At 43.9% G+C, this 23,666-nt stretch overlaps 1 protein-coding gene across 1 annotated transcript in view; it reads right to left on the reverse strand.

The window, feature by feature from the left end:
* The window catches only part of LOC137359361 (serine/threonine-protein kinase 32B-like), a 353,419-nt gene that overhangs the window by 152,907 nt on the left and 176,846 nt on the right, over positions 1-23,666 (reverse strand). The window lies entirely within an intron of this gene.

Below are 23,666 nucleotides of genomic sequence, written 5' to 3' on the forward strand. Positions count from 1 at the left end.
TGGTAGAAAATGAGAAAGGAGCTTTCAACTGCTCTGTAGTGCCAGGGTGGCATATTCTGCAGCACTCTTGTCTCCGAGTCTAAACGTTGTAGACTTCACGCACAGGTGCAAGGTTGATGCAGAAAATCACAACCATTATCTAAGCTGGTTCCATAATATCTATCATAACCTGCTTACCATCATCAAAAACTGATAGAAGGAAAAGGAAATTCTTGAACTAATCCAATATAAACTGTAGTACAATTTTTTCACATTTTTAGTTTAGTTTATAATAAAACAGCTAATAGCTGCGTAATGCCAGTTACAATCCACAATAGAATGTCATAATGACATTTACTCTCTGGATATTAACATCACACTCTTCCTCTGTAGGGAGGCTTGATACAATGTCCAAGGTATTGTATCATAACAACAATGCCCTGTTAAGCTTCAATGTATGATTTCAAAAAATGACAGTAATGCTACTGTATCAGCAAGTACTGCAGCACAAATTATTCTGTATTATGTGGATTTGCACACACAAGGGGTAAATCACCTTTATAAACAATTTGTAGCAAAATTGTAAGCAGCAATTAAAAAGCAAAATAATGTTTGTTTATTACAAATTGTTGATAATAATGGGCAAAATTGAAATTATTTGGATTTATGAAAAAAAATCAAAATAAAAATATTTGCAAAAACCAAAGTTGATGTCATACTGAGATTACAGACCCAAGCACAGGATTAAAGCCACATAAAAGGCATTATACTACCAGAAATTGTATAAATATCACATAATGTCACGGCACCAGTAAAGATTTGATATACATCACCTATTGGTGCCATTCCAGTATAAGAATTTTTTTGAGGTCGCACAAGACAGAGATTCAATAAACACCACATAAGGACTTTATAGCACTAACGATTGTACAAATCTTATAAAATGGCACTACACTAGTAAAGATTAGATCAGTGGCGTCCAATAGAAATTGCAGACTGACCAAAGGAGCGGCTATGGCAATATATTTTTAGCCACATTCATTAAATTTAATACAAAACACCTTACATACACACACAATACAAATAAATATGCTTCACATGTGCTTATTTTATTCTACATTTTTTATTTTTCAATGTACGTATCTCCTGGTGTTGAAATGTGGCACGCTGCAAATCGGACACGCTAGCTCATGTGCCCGATTTCATGACCTGCACTGGATCCCAGTGAAGTTCTGCACTGCCAACGGAGCCTTGTAAATCATGGCCGATAACTGTACCTATACTATAATAACTGTACTACCTGAGATTAGATAGATATCATATAATGGGATTATACCACTAGACATTGTATAACAATACTGGATACATAGCACGTGTTGCAACTAGACCACCAGAGACTGAGTAAGTACAAATACTCCTCCTCCTCCAAGGAATGGATAAGTATCATCTGCCAGAACTCTAATAGCACAGAATTGAAAGTTAGGATCTACTGATGCTAAAAACTAAGGGTTAAATAAGTACCCCATTCTAGTTGAAACCCACAAGAATGAGGTAAGTACCAAATGCTGATGCCAGGGACTGAATGTACACCATATCAGTTCTCCGATAATTGAACACCAAATCTGGCTCTACTTTTATCCAATGTAACACACTTCTAGCATGGATTGGTGGCATTACTCAGTCTCTGACGATCCAGTCTCAGCATGTGTTATGTATCCAGTTCATAATGATACTGCATTGTTATACGATTTCTAGTGGTATAATCCCATTGGGCTGGATTTTACCCTCGGTGGATGGGAATTCACCACCGACTTTTACGTCAGTTGTGAACTCGCTTCCACCTAGCCTGGGGATCAGTCCCCCATTTTACAGGTCTCCGGGCTTTAATTGTCCTGAGGCGGGACTTCCACCCGGCGGGAGCGGTGGCCACTGCTGGGACTGCAGCCCAGCTGACCAGATGGAGCCAGGAGACAAGGTAAGTTGGGTATGCCTCACCAGGGAGATCACTCCTTCCTTGGTGAGGCTGGAGTGGTTGCTTGGGGGGAGGGGGCATCTGGGGTTCCAGGGGTGGTTTGGGAGCTGGGGGCGGCCCTCAATCGGGCACCCTGTGCCCGACAGCCATAGCCCCCTCCTGACATGCGGAAAGGACGGGAACTATCACTGGGCAGACTTTCACGTCCCCCGCATGCCCCGGGTAAAATACTTAAGGGCCTTAATTGGCTTCAGGCGGGCGGGCCGTTTCCCCACCACACCCGACTGCAGTTTAGTTGACTGGAGGCGGGAGCGGGGCGGGTAGGCCTCCCGGAGCCTCCCGCTCAATTTTACACCGCCCCCACCCCACCATCCGACCCGCTGGGGCAGCTTAAAATTCAGTCCATTGTGTGATATGTATCTAATCTGAGTATGACTAATACAGTTATTAGTTATAATATAGGTACAGTTATCGGCCATGATTTTCAAGGCTCTGTTGGCAGTGCACAACTTCACAGGGGTTGAGTGCAAGGATTCCAGCTGATTTTTCTTTTCTCTAACCCAGGGATGTTGAGACCAATTTACTGTTCTATTTTTGTTATCATAAAGGTTTGCTGATTCAGTACAGACCAGGGATTAAATCTGAAATCTTCCTGATCTCTGTGCCTCAATATCATACCATATTGTTCATTTACCCACTGAGCCATCGAGGTAGCTCTAATGTTTGCAACTTATTCTGCGAATCCTTTCCAATACTTTTTTTCTTTTGATAAGGTCTCACATGGGAGGTTGGTTAAGAAGGTAAGAGCCAATGGGATCCAGGGCAATTTGGCAAAGTGGATCCAAAATTGGCTTCGTGGCAGGAAGTAGAGGGTGATGGTCGAGGGTTGTTTTTGTGATTGGAAGCCTGTGACCAGTGGTGTACCACAGGGATTGGTGCTGGGACCCTTGCTGTTTGTAGTGTACATTAATGATTTACATGTGAATATAGGAGGTATGATCAGTAAGTTCACAGATGACACGGAAATTGGTGGTGTCGTAAATAGTGAGGAGAATAGCCTTAGATTACAGGACGATATAGATGGGCTGGTAAGATGGGCAGAGCAGTGGCAAATGGAATTTAATCTTGAGAAGTGTGAGGTGATGCATTTTGGGAGGACTAACAAGGCAAGGGAGTATACAAAGGGTGATAGGACCCTAGGGAGTACAGAGGGTCAGAGGGACCTTGGTGTGCTTGTCCATAGATCACTGAAGGCAGCAGCACAGGTAGATAATTTGGTTAGGAAGGCATAGGGGATACTTGCCTTTATTAGCCGAGGCATAGAATATAAGAGCAGGGAGGTTATGCTGGAGCTGTATAAAATACTAGTTAGGCCAGAGCTGGAGTACTGTGTACAGTTCTAGTCGCCATACTATAGGAAGGATGTGATTGCACTGGAGATGAGGTTCACTAGGATGTTGCCTGGGCTGGAGCATTTCAGCTATGAAGAGAGACTGGATAGGCTAGGGTTATTTTCCTTAGAGCAGACAAGGCTGAGGGCAGACCTGATAGAGGTATACAAAATTATGAGGGGCATAGATAGGGTAGATAGGAAGAAACTTTTTCCCTTAGCGGAGGTGTCAATAACCAGGGGGCATAGATTTAAGGTAAAGGGCAGGAGGTTTAGAGGGGATTTGAGGAAAAGATTTTTCACCCAGAGGGTGTTTGGAATCTGAAGGGGTGGTAGAGGCAGGAACCCTCACAACATTTAACAAGTATTTAGATGAACACTAGAAACACCATAGCATACAAGGCTATGGGCCAAGTGCTGGAAAATGGGATTAGAATAGATAGGTGCTTGATGGCCAGCACGGACACGATGTGCCAAAGGGCCTGTTTCTGTGCTGTATAACTCTATGACTCTAATACTGTGATCACTTGGCGTATGGAGACCATAAATAGATAAAATAATTTTGCCAGTGTTTTATAAATACTGCTCTTCAGGTCTGTCGTCTAAATGTCACCTTACCATTCTATTTCCTTTGGCATACCACACTATATAATGTGGCATTTGGACAACAAGCACACCTAAACCAATTTCTTGCTGTATTTTATTTAGTGGTTCTATACATTGTTATCTTCAGCACCAATATACATTGTTAAATATTAAGGTGATCCACATTTGTTAAAACAGCGCAGAGGGAATTTAATGCAAAACCAGGTTAACCAAGATGCTAAAAATAGCATATCGGAACTAAACCCCCAAAACATTACTTGCTTGTAGTATTAATATTGGTGTTGGATTTAAGGAATTTTTTTTGTAAAACTAAATGATGAAATGTTACAATATTTACTCCTTATGTATTAGGTAAAAAAAAAATGGAGAGTTATATGCCCCCATCTTTGGCTGTGCTCCAAGTACCATCAACCTTCTATTTTACTGAATTATGGAGAAAAAGTGAATTTTGAACATGATTACAGATATGATGCAAGCTCCTGCAGTTTCTTTATTGTTACATTTATTTCTGATTTCTAGAAGCTCAGAAATCAACCTTGTACAAAAGCTGTTATATTTCTGATTCTCAAACAAGATTAAGCATATGACGCTGTCAAGATTGTCAATGATAAGTTCCATCTTCAGTTTGCAACATTGCATGGGATGGTATTAACCGAGCAAAACAGTGGGTTCCTCACTGAAAGCTGAGCTTTTGTTCGAAATGTGTCTGGTCGGTGATCCTAATCCCTTGCTGATAAAATATAGGTCTACCTCGGCTTTGAAACAGTGATTTCCTTGGAATATTACACACTTTTGCAACCTGTATGCCAACTCATAAGATTTGAATTGTAATTTCAGTGATACTGAAAGGATTACCCAGAAATCTCCAGTAAATAGAATTTTTACCAAAATCTGAGAAGATTTATTTTTATTCACTGGCTCTGAAACAATTTCAAAGCATTTTCTTCCAAATGCCATGAGTAAAGCTGTATTCATTTAACCCTGTTACTAACTGAAATTATATTTTGAAATTACTTGGCAAACATCCACAACCGAGATTAAGTCTTGCAGAATTACAGATCAATGGGCGGGATTTCAGTTCCCGGGTTGGTACCCTGACATCATGGTGACTCCTGACCCTGTGCCGATGTAGGAACACGCACAAACACCGCAATTTTGTTGTGCAAAGCACTTAATTGGCCAGGTGTTGCGCTTGCTGCAAAATTAGTGGCAGTGGATGCAGGAGGGAAGTGGGTTCAAGCCAGAAACGGGCCCGATTTAAAGGGCAAGCAGCAGTCATTGCTGAGGCACAATCAGAGCAGAGGGTAGAGGACAGAGAGGGCCCCTGTGCTAGGACAGTATCCCTTTTTTCAGACGATTCACTGGAGATCCTGCTGGAGGCGGTGAGTGCACAGAGGAACATCCCTGCTAGTGGCACCAGGAGGCCCCCAAGACTGACCAAGAGGTCATGGCTGGAGATGGCACACAAGGTCAGCAGCAGGGGAGTGGTGAAAAGGAACTGGGTACAGTGCCGGAAACACTTAAATGACCTTCTTAGGCTGGCAAGGTGAGTGGGAAGAGGGAAAGTATGCTTCCTGGTCAGCCGTCACGAGAGTGCCAAAGAGAGGGGCATCCTGTGGATGCCTAGAGGTCACCTCAGCATGGAAGAGGGATGTCCTCAGGTGACTTGCTGGTCATAGATCAGAACCCTAGTGCTGTTGGTCAAGGGGTTAGAGTGCAAACTGCAATGTCATATGACAATCAGAAACTGCAAGTGGAGAGGGAGGGAGGCATTGTCTTAATGACATCGCTCTTCAACTTGAAGGCCAAAAGGGGGTTGAACGCCCGGTACAACGAGGGGGCACACGTGGACGATGAGCTGGCACAGCTTGTGGTACTGGCGCAATTTGAGGAGCAGGCACTTGCCGCGACCAGAGTGTCCAGCCTCAGGGACGCTGAGGGACGGAGAAGCGGGAGTCCCCCGCAAAGAGAGTGAAGACATCTCCAGGTTCAGGGGATGCATGCAACCAGCTGTCACTGCATAAGCTGTCATCTCATTATTTTAAGCAGCAGAAGCATCTGTTGATTGTCCCAATCTCTCATCACCATCTTCCATCATGTCTCCCACAGGGTCAGCTGCAGAGGGGCAGGGGTCCTCACTCAGGAGAAGTTCCCGAGGACTCAGAGGAGGAAGACACCTCAGAGCCTGCACCGTCAGATCTTACCAGCGCACTCTCCAACAGAGCAGACACTCGCACCTCGGTGGGTCCTTGCGCATTATTAGAGACGGTAGCGCAGGTTGGTGCACACGTCACTTCAGAGCAGGCAGATTCAGGGGATGCAGTGTTGGCTGTGGCCAGTACCCCTCAGAGGATGGAGGACAGATGCAGCCCTGAGCAGCAGCTTTGGGAGACACAAAACAGGCAGCTCTACCTGGAGAACCAGTGTGAGATGTGTGCCCACATGTCAGAGTTACTTGAGGCACTGTAGAGTCATGGGATGAGAACGAAGGAGTCCATTCATCTCATGTGCTCCACAATGTCTCAGTGCTTTGAGCGTGTGGGCTCCTCCCTTGAGACAGTGGCCAACCTCTTGGAGAGCCATATGTGGCATCACTCAGACTGAATACAGGACCAGCGTACTGACATGCAGAGGATGCATGCCAGATTCAGCAGCATTGACCAGTCAGTGGCACAGAGAGACGTAGACTGGATGCCAGCTGCGCCCCAGCTGGTGATCCCCTCCAGTGATCAAGAGTGCCATGAAAGGGAGGAGAAGGCCACAGATGGTGATGAGGTCACCCCACACAGGGCTCTGTCAGCATCATCCACCTCTGTGGCCTCTCTGACGGATGAAGCAGCTGTAGAGTCACGCCCTGGGACAGAGGCTGCCCCTGCAGTGATGCTGGTGAAGCAGCCTAAGGAGGTGCCCCTGGCACCACCATGACGAGGACAACTGCCACATGCATCTCTCACTGAGATAGGCATGAGTGAATAGCCTGCCTCCACCTCATCCTTTACCGAGGGGCAGCACCTTGTAGGCTTGGCTGTCCACTGAGGCCACTGCGTCAGTAATTCACTTTGTGGGTCATGGGTGTTTGGGATGTAAATAATAGTGAACTATTAAGCCATAAAGCACTTGGAAAGTTGTTGCCTTAAGGCTGACTTACGTGTTTCCATTTCATATTGACAAAACTCCGGAGAACGGGAGGTAAGGGTTGGCTGAGTGATGGAGTGCACTGGCGACGATTGTGCCAGGTTCAGAATCTGGAGCCTTCCTGTCCTTCCTTCCTCACTCTGGGCCCCTGCTGCCCAGGGGTCTTCCTCTGCTCCAGCAGATACTGCTGCTCTTCGCTGGTTGGACCAAGCTCAGTGAAACTTGATACCATTTCCTCTTGTGCCTTTCCTTTGCTGGTATTGAGTGTGAAGTCTACCTGAATACCCACTCCCCCAATGAAAAAAAGCTCTTGTGAAGAGTGCAAAGATCTGAAGGATACTTCTTATCACAGAGCATAACTGTTTTCCTGTGAAGGAGTGCCATCTCTCAGACTTCTCTCTTCAATGCTGCCTTTTGCCTCTGTCCCGCCATTGCAGATCACTCCCTGCTATGGCACCACCTCCTCCTCAATGTCGTGGTTCTGCGATGCACAGAAGCCAACCCTTAAATCCAAAATTAAAGTCTGTCCCTTAATGAGCTGACAACAAGCTCATTAATGGCTTTAAGTGGCCATTTAAGCAGATTGGGTGAGTTGCGTCTTTCGGTTCCCGTTGGCGCCTTTTAAAATTTGAGCATGCCGTTTTTGCATTGAGAAACTGGCACGCCACCCCCAAACCTATACACTCAGATGATCCAAAATCCTGCCCAATATTTCAACAAGAACTCACCACTCATAAACTAACAATTTAAAAAAACTGCCTAACAAATAGCCAGCTGCTAAAGATTAATGGAACATGTATATTTTTATCTTGAAAAGATTTAGAAGTCACTGTTAACCAAGGTGGGGGTGGGGTGAGGGCAAGCTAGTTATTTTAAACACATTTTCCTACTGAATTTCATTCATGTATACTATAACTGAGATATCAGTTTTTATAACCTAGATAATAGAAAATTATTTCGGGGCAATTCTTTGTGTTTCGTGTAACTTATCAGTTTTAATTTAGCTGTTGATTTTGACAATTCATTTTTCCAGTACAAGCAAACATAAAAATAAACCCTAAATATTGATTGTGGTGCAGCTTAATCACTCACCAAAAGTGTAGCAAGGGAATCTGTGTAATTCCTGACACTAACTAAGCAAAGTGATTCTACCTTTGTGAGCTTCTTATCAGCTTAAAAATGTGAAGGCAAATTGAAAGCAAGAGCGTGCCAGATTGTATCTGCAGCAGATCAGATACGTTCCTCATCGGTGGACCCTATGGCAACAGCTTTTTTATCCAACATTATAAATAATCCGTGTCTTATTCCTATATAAAATGAGCGAAAGGAAAATCAGCAAAAACAAAAATTGCTTATTAGGACATTGTTGTAGGACTCTCTGTGGAAACTCATACAGATTTATGTTTGGGAAGTATTTGCAAAAAGCAAGTGCTGAACTTATGTCTGGAATTTAAGTTAGTGATATGAAAGAGGAACAAGATTATAAAGTAACAGTGCAATTATAGTTTATTTGAAGGAAATGTATAACTGAATCATTTGCATAAATGCAGTGATAGGACCAGGCAACTGATTTCATAACTATTATATCTCATTCATAAAGTAATTACACATTAAAGACAATACCCAACCTTTTTGCAAAATGTTGGAGCACAACCTTCAGAGCACTGATGAATTAATACTCTAATTATTTTCAGGGAATGAATTAGATATTTTGGAATGTGTTGCAGAAACTCTTATGAACCTGAAGCAGTCACAACTCCAAAAGTGTTTAATTATACTCATGTGCCTACTGTTATGGCATGACTGCTCAAGACAAAGCCGCCAATCAAAATACATGATTCTAATTGCGGTGGGTGCAACGCACTGTCAGTTCAGTCCCGTCACTCCACAGATCATATCACATATCTTTAAGTTTCCCCAAATCAAAGAAAGCCATAGCTGAGTTGAACAATCTATTAACCCCTGAATGAGGTGAGCCAAATCAGGTATCTTTAGATATTCACAAATTAACTGTTTATTAGAAAAAACCCTAAAATCTTAAACACTACTAAGGTAAAACAACATTTAACAAATAGGAATAACAATAAAGTCCTTTCAGATTTATGTTTCCTGACAAAATAGTCCTCTGATTCAAAGTCCACTTGCAATCTTCCAGGGTCCGATGAGGAAAGGAAAACAGTTCTTCATGAATAGACAATTCGGGAATAACAGTTCAGTAGTTGAAGCATCAAACTCTTCTTTCCAGTGATGAGCACAGCAATTACAGTTCACTAGTTAAAGTAATTGGTTATTTTCTTTTAAGAAAATAATCTGAAGCTTCTTTAAAATTTTGAGAGAGTACAATATAGGGTTTAAGTAGACTGAGAGGGAGAGCTCTCTATTTCCTTCAGTACAGACTGGCCCAGCTGTGTCAGTGTCTGTCTTTCAAATGCCTCTGCAAAAGCCAGTTTTTCTGCTAGTTTCAAAGTTAAACGGCAACATTGTGTATCCTGTTCTCTGTCTCTGAATGGTTATATCTAGGGCAACCAAGATGCACTTTCGATTTGATTTGATTTAGATTTAGAGATACAGCACTGAAACAGGCCCTTCGGCCCACCGAGTCTGTGCCGACCATTAACCACCCATTTATACTAATCCTACACTAATCCCATATTCCTACCACATCCTCACCTGTTCCTATATTCCCCTACCACCTACCTATACTAGGGGCAATTTATAATGGCCAATTTACCTATCAACCTGCAAGTCTTTTTGGCTGTGGGATGAAACCGGAGCACCCGGAGGAAACACACGCAGACACAGGTAACTTGGTAACTTCTGAGGCTGGCTTGTTCTCCCTTTCTGTATGGTTGTATCCAGGGCAACCAAGAAGCACTTTCCTTGGTAACTTCAGATCTTGCTGTCTTGAAGCAGTACTGATCCTTTGCTGTCTTAAAGACACACCACATATTTCCCGAAAAAAAAACAGGATCATGACACTACCCTTTCTAGTTTCTACCACCCAGATACTGGGAGGGATTGTTTACTCTCCCCTGTGGCGTATTTGGTGGTGGGGAGAGCATTTAATCAGGCTGGATGGTGAGGGGGTTCCCTGCCTCCACTCTAATTAAGTCTGTGGTGGGAAGGCCCATGCCTTCCCTCCCGCCGCCAATTGAGGCCCTTAAGTACGAAATTAATGCCCAATTAAGGGCCTCATCCCGCTGCTGCCAGAATTAGCCCAGCATCCGGCTGGCTTGTTACCAAGCGGGGAGCACACCAAGCAAACTCGTATGGGGCTACTTGTCAGCTCCGGGGGGGCGGGGGGGGGGGGTGGAATCCCTCGTTAAAAGGCACGTAGTGCCTGATCGAGGGACCTGGTATCGGGGAGGGGGGGGGTCCCACTGAGAGTCACCCCCCTGCCCTTGCTGCCAACCCCGTTACAACCCCCAATCCACTAAACCCCTCGCACTATGACTCATTGTGGCCTAGGTCCCTCAACAATCCTAGGCCTCCGATGGGTGTATTACCGGCAGCAGTCACCGCTTCCGAGGTGGCACTGCTCAGTAAAACAGCTGCAGGCCTCTGATTGGCTGGCAGCTCTCGGCAGGCAGGACTTCCATCCCCAGGTCCTTAATCCCGAGGTAGACCCACCACTGTCCACTGAAGTGCCTAATTGGCATGTAATGTGTGGAGGTGATGCAGGGCTCTTGCCCACTCTTCAGCCAGTGGCCTAGGCCCCTGTCACCTATATAAAATCCCTCCCCACTGATTTTGGCTATAAATTGATAATCAACAATGTTGTTGATTTACTATGAGACAGCTTAACTGCCTTTTTAACTTCTGTGATTCGTTATGTTAGTTAACCCCATCTACTAATTATTTGCCTACTCCACGTTTACATTTTGGTATTGCTAATTATGATTCTGAAGTTATTGAACAGTTGTTAGTCCCTGACTTTTCTTTCATGATCTGGCAAGAGAGGTTGAATGCATTCATTCAGCAGCTTGTGCATATCTTAATTGGATTGAAGGTTGCCTAGGTAAATTCTGATATAATCCAAACTAGTTGATATAAGCCAGTTCAGCAAGCCTAATCTAAATATTATTCACTGCTCAGTGCAAGCTGGGTGGTAAACTCTAAACAGAAGCTTAAGGAATCATCTGGTGTTTTGAAAAATATTTGTTGGCTTACTGACTTCAACAAGTATGTGCCTGCAGCACTGGAAAGCAATATGTATGCCTCTAGCTGCACAGAAAAAAATTGAATTTGTGGTTCTGTCCCAGTGGCAGAAAATAATACTTGTGGATTCACTTACTAACCCCAGGTTACAAATTCCAAGGCTCTGCGTCAACACAGATCTCTGGCTCTGTACAGATTGGCACAACCATCAAAATGAGGAGCAATGACATTATTACTATGAAATGGAGAGATGAATTGAAATTGATCGGACAGCATTGAAGGTTACGGTGCTGAAGTTTAGGAAACACAGTCTTTTGAGACAGAACTTTTTGAACAATCCCAGAAAATATGCCTGGGGTGATACATCCCGCTGGATGGGTATTGATGGGTTGGACTGACTCTTCCTCTGATGCTGCCTGACTAACCCGTCTTCCCTTACCGCCTTCAGCTGGTCTTCTTCCTCTACCAAGTATATCATATGATGTGAGATTCACATTGTAAAACCCATTGTACTTCCTTCAAATATTAGCGAACAGTTAAAGAATATAACAAAAACTATTCAAATAAGTATCCTTATAAGGTGCACGTCAGATTACTTCCAAGTTTGAGGAGACACAAAAGTAAATCCAGGACATAATGGGCTGGGTTTTCGTTATGGGGGCAGGAACCCGACTCCTGATACATTTCCGGGTCCCGATTCTGCACTGTGTCAGGTGCTATTTTAATATGTAAAACACTTAATTGGCCTGGCTGCAAGTCTGGTGCTCATTGTAAGGTGCTGGAGGTGGGAGCAGCTCTCTGAGGGCAATCTTAAAAAGCAAGGGGCAGCCATGACTAGGTTTTCTGTTGCCTTCAGTGCACACCAGGGAGATCGGAGGCCCTCTGCAGGTATGGGCATGCGTCCCTGGGTGGCATCATGTTTCTCTGATGCCTCCCTGGAGTCACTCATTGATGCAGTATCAGAGAGGAGACAGCTGTTCTTACCAGCCTCAGAAAGGAGAAATCTGCCAGCGAGACCAAGAGGTCATGGATGGAGGTGGCCACGGAGGTCAGCAGCGAGGGACCCACAAGAAGGACCTGGGTCCAGTGTAGAAAACGGTTCAATGACCTCTTGTGGCCTGGTAAGGTGAGTGGCCAGTAGAAGAGGCCTGCTACCCGACCCGAACCCGACGGGACCCGACACTTGTCGGGTTTGGGTCAGGTTGGGCCCATCTTCCGGGGCTGGCTTCCGGGCTCGGGTCAGGTCAGGTCGGGCCGGACACACACGGTAGGTGCTCTGCCAGTAAGTATCGAAATGAAAAAAACTTACGTGAGCTGGGAGTCCGGGACGAAACTGAGTCTGCACAGTGCGCGATTACATCACTATGATGTCATCGCGCACGCGCTGCAACTCGGTGGAGCTTCCCAGTGGGAAGGTAAGTAAAGTGATGGTTGGGTCGGGCTCGGGTCAGGTCGAGTAGTGGCGGGTACGGGTCTGGGCGGGCTCGGGGCAAAATCAGAGGGACTCGGGCCAGGTCGGGCTCGGGTCCGCTGTGGTTCGGTCGGATTCGGGTCAGGTTCTTTTTCCCAACCTAAAGCAGGCCTCTAGCGAGCAGCACCCGGTTCATTGGGCACCAATTCTCTAAGCACCAGAATACATGCGGGCTAACCTCACAGAATGTCCATAGTTCCCTCTCATATTGTCAGAGTAAGTCAACTGAGATGCAGCCACGCTCACATATGGGGCGACATTTAGATGGTGACATCACTAAGCGGAACACTAAGCCCCTGTGTACGTCATGCTGGAAGAGATGAGGGAGGGAAGCCTACTCATGAATCATTCTCCCCTCATCCTGCAGGAGAAGAGCCCAAAATACATGGGAAATGGCCAGAATGGGAGGCTGACAGCAGTGGAGGAGGTGACGCTGGAGATCGCCAGGGTGCCATTGAGGCATTTGGTGGGAAATGATGAGACAGGAGACCATGAGCAACTTTGCCATTCATTGCATCGCTCTTTCCTGAGGTGAAGTGCATGGAGCAGATTCCTGCCCAATGTGCTGTTAAACTGCTGTCATCTGACGAGTTGGGTTTGCTGGGGAATTTGTTGAGTAGGAACAATTCTCAGCACCATTTTCTTATGTCTCCCAGAGGGCCAGTGGCAAAGCAGTGCCAAAGCGTACCACCTGTATCAGCACCAACATCCTCGCCGCAGAGTGTGTCCACGGAGTCTGCACCATCACATGATACCTCGGCACCTTCCACCAGTGCAGAGACACTCACCTTGGTTGGGCCTTGATTAGTGTAGAAAGGGGAGCATGGGGTGAACATCACAGTACTTTTGAGCAGGAGGAAGAGAGTGAGGCAGAGTCACCTGTGGGCAGTCCCCCTCGGAGGACAGAGGGCAGACATAGCGATGCTTCGCTGGGCGAAGATGCTAGGCCTTGGGTGTCACAGACAAGGAGGGCCTTCCTCAAGAACCAGAGGCTGATAAGTTCCTCTCAGTCAAAGCTCCCTGAGGCCTTGAGGAGCCATGGACAGGTAATAGAGGAGTCCATGCAGTGCACGTGCTCTATCATGACTCAGGGATTCGATTGCATGAGCTCCACCACTGAGAGATTGGGTAACCTCTCGGTGAGCCTTATGCAGCACCACACTGAGTAGGTGCAGGAGCAGCATGCTGATGTGCACAGAAAGAGTGAAACTGTGCTCTGAGTGGATGCCAGCTGCGTCCCAGTCGGTGGTCGCTTCCAGGATCCACGGACACCAGGAAAGGGCTGAGGCAGTCCTTGCAGTAGATGAAGGGGCCTCCCCTCAGGGGGCACCAGCATCACCTTCAGCCCTTCACCTCCTTCAACTCAGGAGCCATCTGTGTGCAAGGGCCCTGTGATAGAGGCAGCCCCTTCTATACCAAAGGCGCAGCAGCCTGTGGAGGAGTCCCGACAACACCTCCAAGAGGAGGACGGAATCCACAAGCATCTTAGACAGTGGCAGAGAGTAGAGAGCAGGCTGCCTCCACCTCATCCTCTGCCACTGGGGGAGCACCCAGCAGAGGTGTTAGGGAGAGGAAGACGCCACAGCGTGGAATTCACGGATTGGGTCACCTGGGAGCTATCGTCTACATCTGTCAATTATGTTGTTTGCCTCACAATATAACTTCTTTATCTCACTACCCTGACAGGTCTGTTGTTGTCTCATCTCAAAAGGAGGACATTGCATTGTGGGGCGGGTGATAGGAACATGGGGCCCTGGAAATGTTATGTGCCCAAGCCTTACAATGTTGGACAATGGTGGATGGTGGAACCTTCCATCTGCATGATCATGACTGCCAACGGGACCTCACAGTTAAGGGCCATAGTGATAAAATAGCTTGGTATGCTGGAACGTGAGTTGTGGGGTTATCAGCTGCAAAGGCTCAGGGGAGATCAGGTGATGCACTGCTGAATCAGCTTGGTCCTTGCTGCCATGCCAGCCTGCAGTTCACCCTGGGAAGGCATGACTGGGCATCTTTCGCTGCCTGGGAACCACCCACCTATGGAGCTATCCCTTCCTCCTCCTCCTAGTCCACCTCAGAGGTGGAGTGGCATTCCAGCTCCTCCTCCTCATCCATCTCCAGGCCTCTTTCCAGTGTCATGTTGTGTCCGATGCAGCAGACGATCACAATATGAGACACTCTGGCTGACTCGTTCTGAAGGGAACCACCCGACCGGTCAAAGCAGAGGCCAATGGTCTGTTTAATGCAGATTCCATGTTAGGAGATGGCTCTGATTGTTGTGCCACTCCCCATCAGTGTCTGGGTTTCTAATGGGCATTAACAGCCACCTCCTCAGGGTATAACCCTTATCCCACAGCAGCCACCCACAGAGTCTGGATGTGGGCCTGAAGAGGTGCAGCACCTGGAACTTACGCAAATATGAAGGAGTCATGACAGTTGCCCAGGAACTGGATGCAGACCTGCAAGATTCGCTTCCTGTGGTCAGAGATCAGCTGAACATTCAGTGAGTGGAAGCCCTTTCTGTTCAGGAAACTGACTGGCTGGTCTGTAGGTGCCTTGATGGCTACGTGGGTGCAAGCGATGCCCTGGACCTGAGAGAATCCATTGATGGTGGCAAAGCCCAAAGCCCTCTGTGCTTGCGCTGGCACATCTGTGTTAAAGTGGATGTTGTTCCCTCCTGAATATCGCATCCGTGATATTTCTGATAATGTGATGAGCTGCCAATTGCAAGATGCAACCTAGGTCCACAGCTCGTCCCTGGAATGAGACAGTTGCATAGACATTTAGGGCAACAGTGACCTTGAATGCTGCAGGTAAGGGGCTGCCATGGAGACCGCGAGGCCTCAAATCATTGTGGATCAGAGCACACAGGTCCGAGAGCATCTGCCTGGAAAGGCGTAGCCTCCGATGCATTGGCGCTCTGTCAAGTGCAGGTAGCTGACTCTTAGGCGGTAGATCCAATGTCTTGGGTAGTGCCTTCCTCCCCTTACAGCCCCCGGCTGTGCTCCTGTGGCTTCCTGCCATCCAGGAGGTTGCATCTGCCGCAGCTCATCCTGGCTGCTCTGGCCAATACCAGAGTAGCCTGTTCCCATCCGAAATCCCTCAGCTGGGCTTTGTGTGTTCACCAGGCCTTCCCCGGCCAAACCCAGCTGCCCAAGTGATGCCAGCAGCCTCATGTCCCTCTCTGGATGCCTACCACTCACCACTGAGAAAAGCAAGCCTTCAGCTCCAGCAATGGCTTCTCTGTGACACTTTTGAAGCAGTTGAGCTTTATTTTGCATCTCTGATTATTTTAATTAGCCCTTCCCATTTCCCTCATGCCATTACCCCTGGAGCGTTCATGACTGCCATGCTCTGCCATGTTCGAGTCATGGCATTCTCCCCATCCCCCTTCCTTTAAAAATTGAAAACTACTGCTGGCAAGCCTGTTAATGAGCTCCTCAATGGACTTAATTGGAGGCATGTGGCGTTGCCGTGCTCTCTCTCCCAGCGTCCCTTTAAAAATGGCATATTATTCCGGAGGCGGTCGGTCCCTGTGCCGATCTCTGAGAATGCAATCTTTAAATTGTGCTCACACCCGCTCCTGCCCCCAGTGGGCTTTAAAAATCCAACCCAATATGCTGATCCATGCCTTTCCTACCTCCAGAATTGACTATTCTATCGCACTCCTGGCTGGCATCCTACATTCTACCTTCTGTAAACTTGAGGTCATCCAAAATTCTGCTGCCTGTATCCTAACTGGCACAAAACCCCACTCAGCCATCACACCTGTGCTGACCTACACTGGCTCCCGGTTAAGCAATGCCTCAATTTTAAAATTCTCCTCATTGTTTTCAAATCCCTCCATAGCCTGGCCCCTCCCTATCTCTGTAATCTCCTTCAACCCTCCGAGATATCTGCGCTCTTTCAATTCTGGCCTCTTGAACATCCTTGATTTTAATCGATTCACCATTGGTGACCGTACCTTCAGCTGCCTGGGCCCTAAGTTCTGGAATTCCCTCCCTAAACCTCTCTTTCCTTTCCTCCTTTAAGATGCTCCTTAAAATCTATCTCTTCTACCAAGCTTTTGGTCATCTGCCCTATTATCTCCTTGTATGGCTCAGTAAAATATGTTTTATGATGCCTCTGTGCAGTGCTTTGGGATGTTTTATTACATTAAATGTGATATATAAATACAATTTGACGTTGTTGTTGATGAGTAAGAAATGCTAAGGGACAATTTAATAATTGGGCCTGCCATGTGCTTCAGGCGGGCACCCTGAACGATTAAAAGTTGTTTGATTCAATTTTATGTGAGGAGCACTACCGTGATTAACTGACACAGGAGAGCGGGACCCGAATTTGGACCCCATTTTGCCTATTTCATTGCCAAAAAATAGGTGCGCCAATGTTCAATTTCGTCCCCCATGTATCACTTTCCCCTACTTACAGTTTTCTTTTGGCTTTACTCAGATATTTCTCTCCAGCTCAGCATCAACGATCACTATCATAAATAATTACTCACTTGTCATAAACCTGAAGTACAATCTCACTTGCACAATATTGTAGCATTGTCCATCAGATATCAGAGAGTGGAAGAGTTAACACTTCCAGACCTTGTTTAGACTATAAATACAGAACAAGTTTATTAAAAGCAATAGATAAGCACTAACAATAGTTAAACAGCAACTTGCACCATTTTTTGAATTTTTTTTTAACACATGTTTCCACCCTCGGGTAGAACAATAACAGAAGAAATGACACTTGACTAACTTTACTGATATAAAATCTGAACTGGCATCCATTATGACACTTGAATATTCAGCTAAACTATAACAGTATAATAAATTTAAAGTGACCTTTTTACCTCTCTAATTGATATCAAATAAGATATAAAGATTACTATTAAAAATGGCGATGAAACTTCCTATTCGTTACACACTGCCATCGCCGACAGAGAAGGAGACTTGTAATTCAGTGCTAAAAGTGGTGGATTTCTGGCATTGCACCTTTACTTTTAAACAACAGAACTGATAGCAGCTCGGAAGGCCAAGGAAAACTTTCTTCAGAGTTGCCATTTGATAAGCAAAATTTGCGTCTTTACATTAGGAAGTGCCATTGACTCATGAAAGTGTCATGCTATGGCCATCAGTGTCACTCCAAAAGGATTTGTTTTCTGTAGTAATGAGATAAAATAACCCTGAATTATGAATTCAGAACTACAAGTGAAATGGATCTGAAGTTGAACAGCTTTGTGGAATGGGAGAGTTGAGTTGCAGGCATCACAAGTGATATTTATCATAATGGCTTATTCATTCTTCCATCAGATTGATCATCCTGAGAATAGGCACAAATGTATTCTCATACTGTTGGAGAAAATGGAAAGGAGAACAGCAAATCCCAGAAATGTAGCTGACAGAATACTGGATTTTAATTATTTTCTATTTAGTGAGTTTTTGCATTCTTGAAGGTGAGCACATTAATACTGGTGAATGGGACAATTTTCTACTTCTGCAGTGGCCGCATCAGTGAAGAAAGAGCTTGCGTGTAGCACCATATATTCAACTAAGCAGGCCAATAGATTCTCAGTTTAACATCTCAATTGAAAAACGGCACCTCCAACAATGCAGCCCTCTTTCAGTATTACACTAAAGTTCAGCCTAGAAAATGTACACAAGTGACAAGTCCACAATGCGACTTGAACCCAGAACCTTTTAACTCAGAGACAAGAGTTGCAGCAACTGTCCCAATCTGATATTCAATACAGCACTCCCCCAAGCTCAGGTATAATACAGCTAGATGTAGAGTAGATTTCCCGCTACTCTGTCCTAGAAATGGTGGTATTAGTTAACTGCTTGTATAATATTATTCTGTCTAATATGTCAGTGAAGGCATTAACCCATTCAATCATCCACAATCATCCATAAATATATCTGTAATTGTAATTTTAGGCTAATGTGTTTTACCCCATTTTCAGACGTGCATTCCCCACGACACCAGTGGTCGCTGCAGTCCGTCTGAGTGAGATTTCCAACTGAATGACAAATTAGGACATTTTTATGCTCTGGTGGGAGCCTGCCAGCTGATAGAAGAGTCTTTCTTTCTATCATTCTGGGCTGGATTCAATTCCAGGTCCCAGAGTTTAGCAGATGTGTGCAAACCCAGTTGACTACCTATTTCCTCTCCCACACCTGCACCCTCACCTCAACTTGTATTTTAGCCAAAGTTACGATGTGGCTCTATAATTTAGGGATAGCTGTAGCCGTGACAATTTAACCATTATCTTCAATTTTTCAACTTCAGTGTCCTACAATGCATGATAGAGCTAACTGTTGTCAACAGAGAAGGCAGTCATCATACCTATGCCAATGGTAGATCCACATCAGAGCTATCTCCTTGACTAGTTTTCCTCTTCAGGAATTTGTATAAGTCCATTTTAAAATATCAATGAGAGAAGATTGCTGCTTTTTAGGTGCAGTTAAATTGTAAATATTTTTATAAAATGGATTTACAGTTTTGCTCCCTCCTTTTTTGTTTATCACAGTACAGAAATAATATGCAGCACAATGATATATTTTGTGTAAATGCACTCAATTGTACTCCAATATTCATCTTAAAACGCTAATCAAAATATATCCACAAAAAGGGGATTAATAGAATCCAGGTTATATGAAGCTCCATTGTTCATTTTGTAAAGAAAATTTCTAGTAACTCAATTTTTGTTGTAAATAACTACTTCTGTCTTGTAAAAAGATATAAGAGCACAGGAACATGTTATTAATATATTTTAGTATAAATAAAAACTACCTCAATGAATTCCACTATCCTGGAGAATCAAAATTGAGGGGGAGGCACCGACCTAAACCATCTTTGATGTGTAAAGCAGTGGTTCTCAAACTCTTTTGGTTGAAGGACCCCTTTTCAAAGGGATTAGTAACCATGGACCTCCAATCTAAATTATGCTATATAATACTCATAATGCAAAAGTGTTGCATGTACAGAGTGTTTTAATAATGGTTTTAAGAAAGTGGGTAATTATTTAGAGTAGCAATTTGAGAACTATTTCATTGATTATAGACATTGATGAGACAGACCAGACCAGCCAGAGGTAAAAGGATAACTGTGACTCCATTAACATTTAGTGCATGTCAACTGAACTGCTTTTAATATAAAGATCTGTTCATAGATCACGTCCAATACAAACAGATATTGGCCAGTATTCGCAGCAGTTTTACCATATTTAGATGTTTAATGGCTCAAAGCAGGTTAAACGTTAATTTTAAAAAAATAGCTTCCCATAAACATACAAATTTCCTTCCCGCCAATTCTATTGCCGAGTACCCGCTTGAACATGACATTCTCAGGAATATTTTACAGATCTGTGCAAACCAGCCCAGTTTCTCAGTGTTAATCATGGAAGGAATTGACATTATTGCAACATGGTGGAAGATTTAAGTAAGTCAAACCGATTGCTTTTCTACGATTACAAAAATCAAACAACACAAGATTAATCTAAATAGAAAATGCTGGAATACTCAGCAGGCAAGGCACTTGCTCACTGCATGAGCTCAAACAGAATATACCCTAGTATATTCAGCAACAGCTGACCTCCCATCTCCCCTCACACCAAAAGTAAGTGTGAGACTCACTATTGAAAACTATGGCAGCCAAGGCATCCATCACCACGAAAAATGGAGAGTTTATGTGAGCTTTAGGGGTGGACATCTTGTCAGTTGCTTGTGCGGGACTAACAATAACTGTTGTTATCTTATACAAAGTGGGAGGCTTGCCCATTTTTTTTCCTTTCCCCATCCCCCCCCCCCCCCCCCCCCCAACTCCGCTTTTCTCTCACTCTCGTCTTCCAGAGATTATTTTGTGGACCCCAGAAAGTCTCTCGGGACCCCATTTTGAGAAGCACTGGTGTAAAGTAATTGGATCACTTGCTATAGTGAACCAAATGATTGATTACTTAAATAGTTTAATATTACAGGAAGTAGAAAAAAAGATTTTTCGACAGGATCATTACTTTAGCTGTATACTGAACCAGCTCCTCCATTCCCCTTTCTTCTGCACTGGCTCAAATAGATTTCTGAGTTGAGGCGCAATGAACATTGCATTACTTGTTACTCACTAAAAAAAAATTGTAATCACATAGCAAAATATTGGGATCAGCAAAACCTGTTTTCAAGGCAGAGATTTTTAAAATGAATGAGATTTGCTCCAGAAGCTCCAATGAGACTGAAAGGGCAAAGGAGCAGAGGAAGGAAAAAAGGACATTCCTATTCCATTTTCCCATCAATATCAGAAAGGCAATTTCAATGTGCTTTTCTGGTGCAATTTTAAAATTTCTGTGAAGCACTGGATTTTCTTTAATGAGAGTTTAACTAAATTTTAAGCTAGGTCGACTGGAGATCAGAGAATGAATGCAGTGACTGAAAAATTTCTCCACATCAATCTGTAAAGGATATTGACGTATTTTACAATTTATACTGAAATACAGGCCATCAGCTGAAGAGCTGCCCTTTAGGTAAACAACTTAACTCAGAATTCCAAGCATGAAATAACCTCTGTAAATTCAGAACTAGTAGCTTAATAAGTACCTTGCAATCGGTACTCAATCAGGATGCTTAATGGCCCACTGTTTAAACTTGTAAAGCATTCTTCCCAGATTTCCACAACAGGATAATTAAAGACAGTAATTGACATGGTACCTACCATTTCACCAATATCAACGTATAACAAAGGCATAGAACACAGAGAGAGGTGCTAAAATGGAAGCCCATTTAGCTTACACAATTTGCCCCTTAAGTATAAAATGAATAGTATCCAGAAGCACAAAAATGATTGCTTTGTCTATCTGAAGAGAATTAGCCCCCTTTATGCAATGCAGGATGACTTCCAGAAAATTATATCTAAATATTTTGAGAAACAAAACATTTTAAAGAGTTTAATATATAGAAAATTTTGAAATTCAGCACCATTAGCAGACAATAGTCATAAATTACACAACTATTAGTGGATAAGATTTCTAACATTGGATTACCTTTAAATTCAATTGAATTAGCGTCATCAGAAAGAAGTGCAATTGATTCACTTCTTAAATTTTATCGTCATCATGAACAGCGTCAGCTGCCCACAGAATCACCTCAACCTGCAAGCCAGCGAATCAGAAACAACCAGGGAAAATTCATCGAAAAATGGAATGGGTGTTTTTCACTGGAATTAACCATCTCAAATCTGTTTCTCTATATCTCTTGTCCACTCAAGAGAGCCTGCCAAAACCACACCTGTGACTTACCTGCATCCCAGTAGTTGGTCTCTGAACTGCCCTATCTTTGCCTGCTGGCAAGATGAATATGAGGCCCAGCAGCTAAAATAGGCTGGGTCTGAAACTGATGCCATTGAGGGAAGAGTTTGATGCTTGCCCCACCTCATGCCCACATGAGTACCCATTCCCTGTTAATTGGGAGTTGAGGAATTGCAAGGTATTTAGAACTCACTGCTGTGTAGTACTCCCTCAGTATTGCACTAATGTCTTAACCTTGCAATATGTGCACAGGCCTCTGGAGTAAGGCTATAAACCACTCAAAGTTGAGAGTGTTACCACTGAGCCCCTCACAGCCAATGAAATAGTTCTGAAGTGTAATGTACATTCATCACTTTTTCCTCACTTTTACAGCTACTTTAAGCAACAACAAACTTTCAATTAAATAAAGAACATGCATTTATGTAGCACCTTTCACAACCTCGGGTTCAATAATTTCAGAGCATGACAGCCCCCCATTTTACTTTCATTTTTAGTTATTTTTTCTTCCTTTTTTTTTTTTACATTCTTTTTTACATTTTTTACTATCTTTTTTTGCATTTATTTCATTTCATCTTAGTTTGTTCAGTTTGCTTACCCACTGTTTTTTTCAGGTTTTTTTTCAGGTTTGCACTTGCTGCTGTTCAATATTCAGTGTATTCACACCTAATCTGTACTAATGCTTTGTCTTTCAACACACCATTAACATATTGTTTGCCTTTGCTCCGTGACCTTTTGGTCAGCTATGTGGCCTGGTCCAATCTGCACCTTCTCCTTTGTTATCTCTTGCCCCACCCCCAGCTCACTTGCTTATAATCTGTGACTTTTCTAATATTTGTCAGTTCCGAAGAAGGGTCACTGACCCGAAACGTTAACTCTGCTTCTCTTTCCACAGATGCTGCCAGACCTGCTGAGTGATTCCAGAATTTCTTGTTTTTGTTTCAGATTTCCAGCATCCGCAGTATTTTGCTTTTATTAATCTGTTTTAGTAGTGTTGGTTGTGGAATACATGTCAGCCAGGACAACATTTTTAATATTTAATGTAAATAACCAAACTTCAATATTCTCTAAAGAATAATCAGTTTTTGAAATATGAGTTATGAATGAGAGACAAATATTATCCCAGTTGGGGGTCTGTAAATTCCATACTGCATATAAGCTTGTCTCTCTGGTGGAGTTATACACTTTCACAAGTTTTAGCTGTGCATCAGTGTGAAAGTGATAGCACAATTTGGGTGTCAGGTCCTTTAGAATACTGTCTCTTACTAATTTGTATTTGCACTGGGTATAGTATAACTTCAGCTTAGTGCAAAAACACAATTTTAAAGTTTGTTGGACTTCCTGAGAACTTTGCAAACCTACTTTTTCAATGTTCTTATTGTTAATGCAAAGTTCATAGCCCTACCTGTGCTCCCCTCCCAAAAGTTAGTTGTCCAGAAAGCAATACTTGTTAGCTGACCTCAACGCTGCCATTAACGCAATGCACAGCTGTTAGTATAACTCCAACCTGCTGACTGCATATTGGGTTCTGTAAATACTGGTTTAAGACCAGTGGCTGCAATTTCACTGCAGACTATTAGCACAATCATGATTTAGCTTGGGCAAAAAAACTTCTGATTAGAATTGCCTTGATAATAATGAAGGATATTGTTAAGGCTGGTTCCAAGAATCT

This window comes from Heterodontus francisci, chromosome 1, assembly GCF_036365525.1.
Source record: "Heterodontus francisci isolate sHetFra1 chromosome 1, sHetFra1.hap1, whole genome shotgun sequence".
Lineage (NCBI taxonomy): Eukaryota > Metazoa > Chordata > Chondrichthyes > Heterodontiformes > Heterodontidae > Heterodontus > Heterodontus francisci.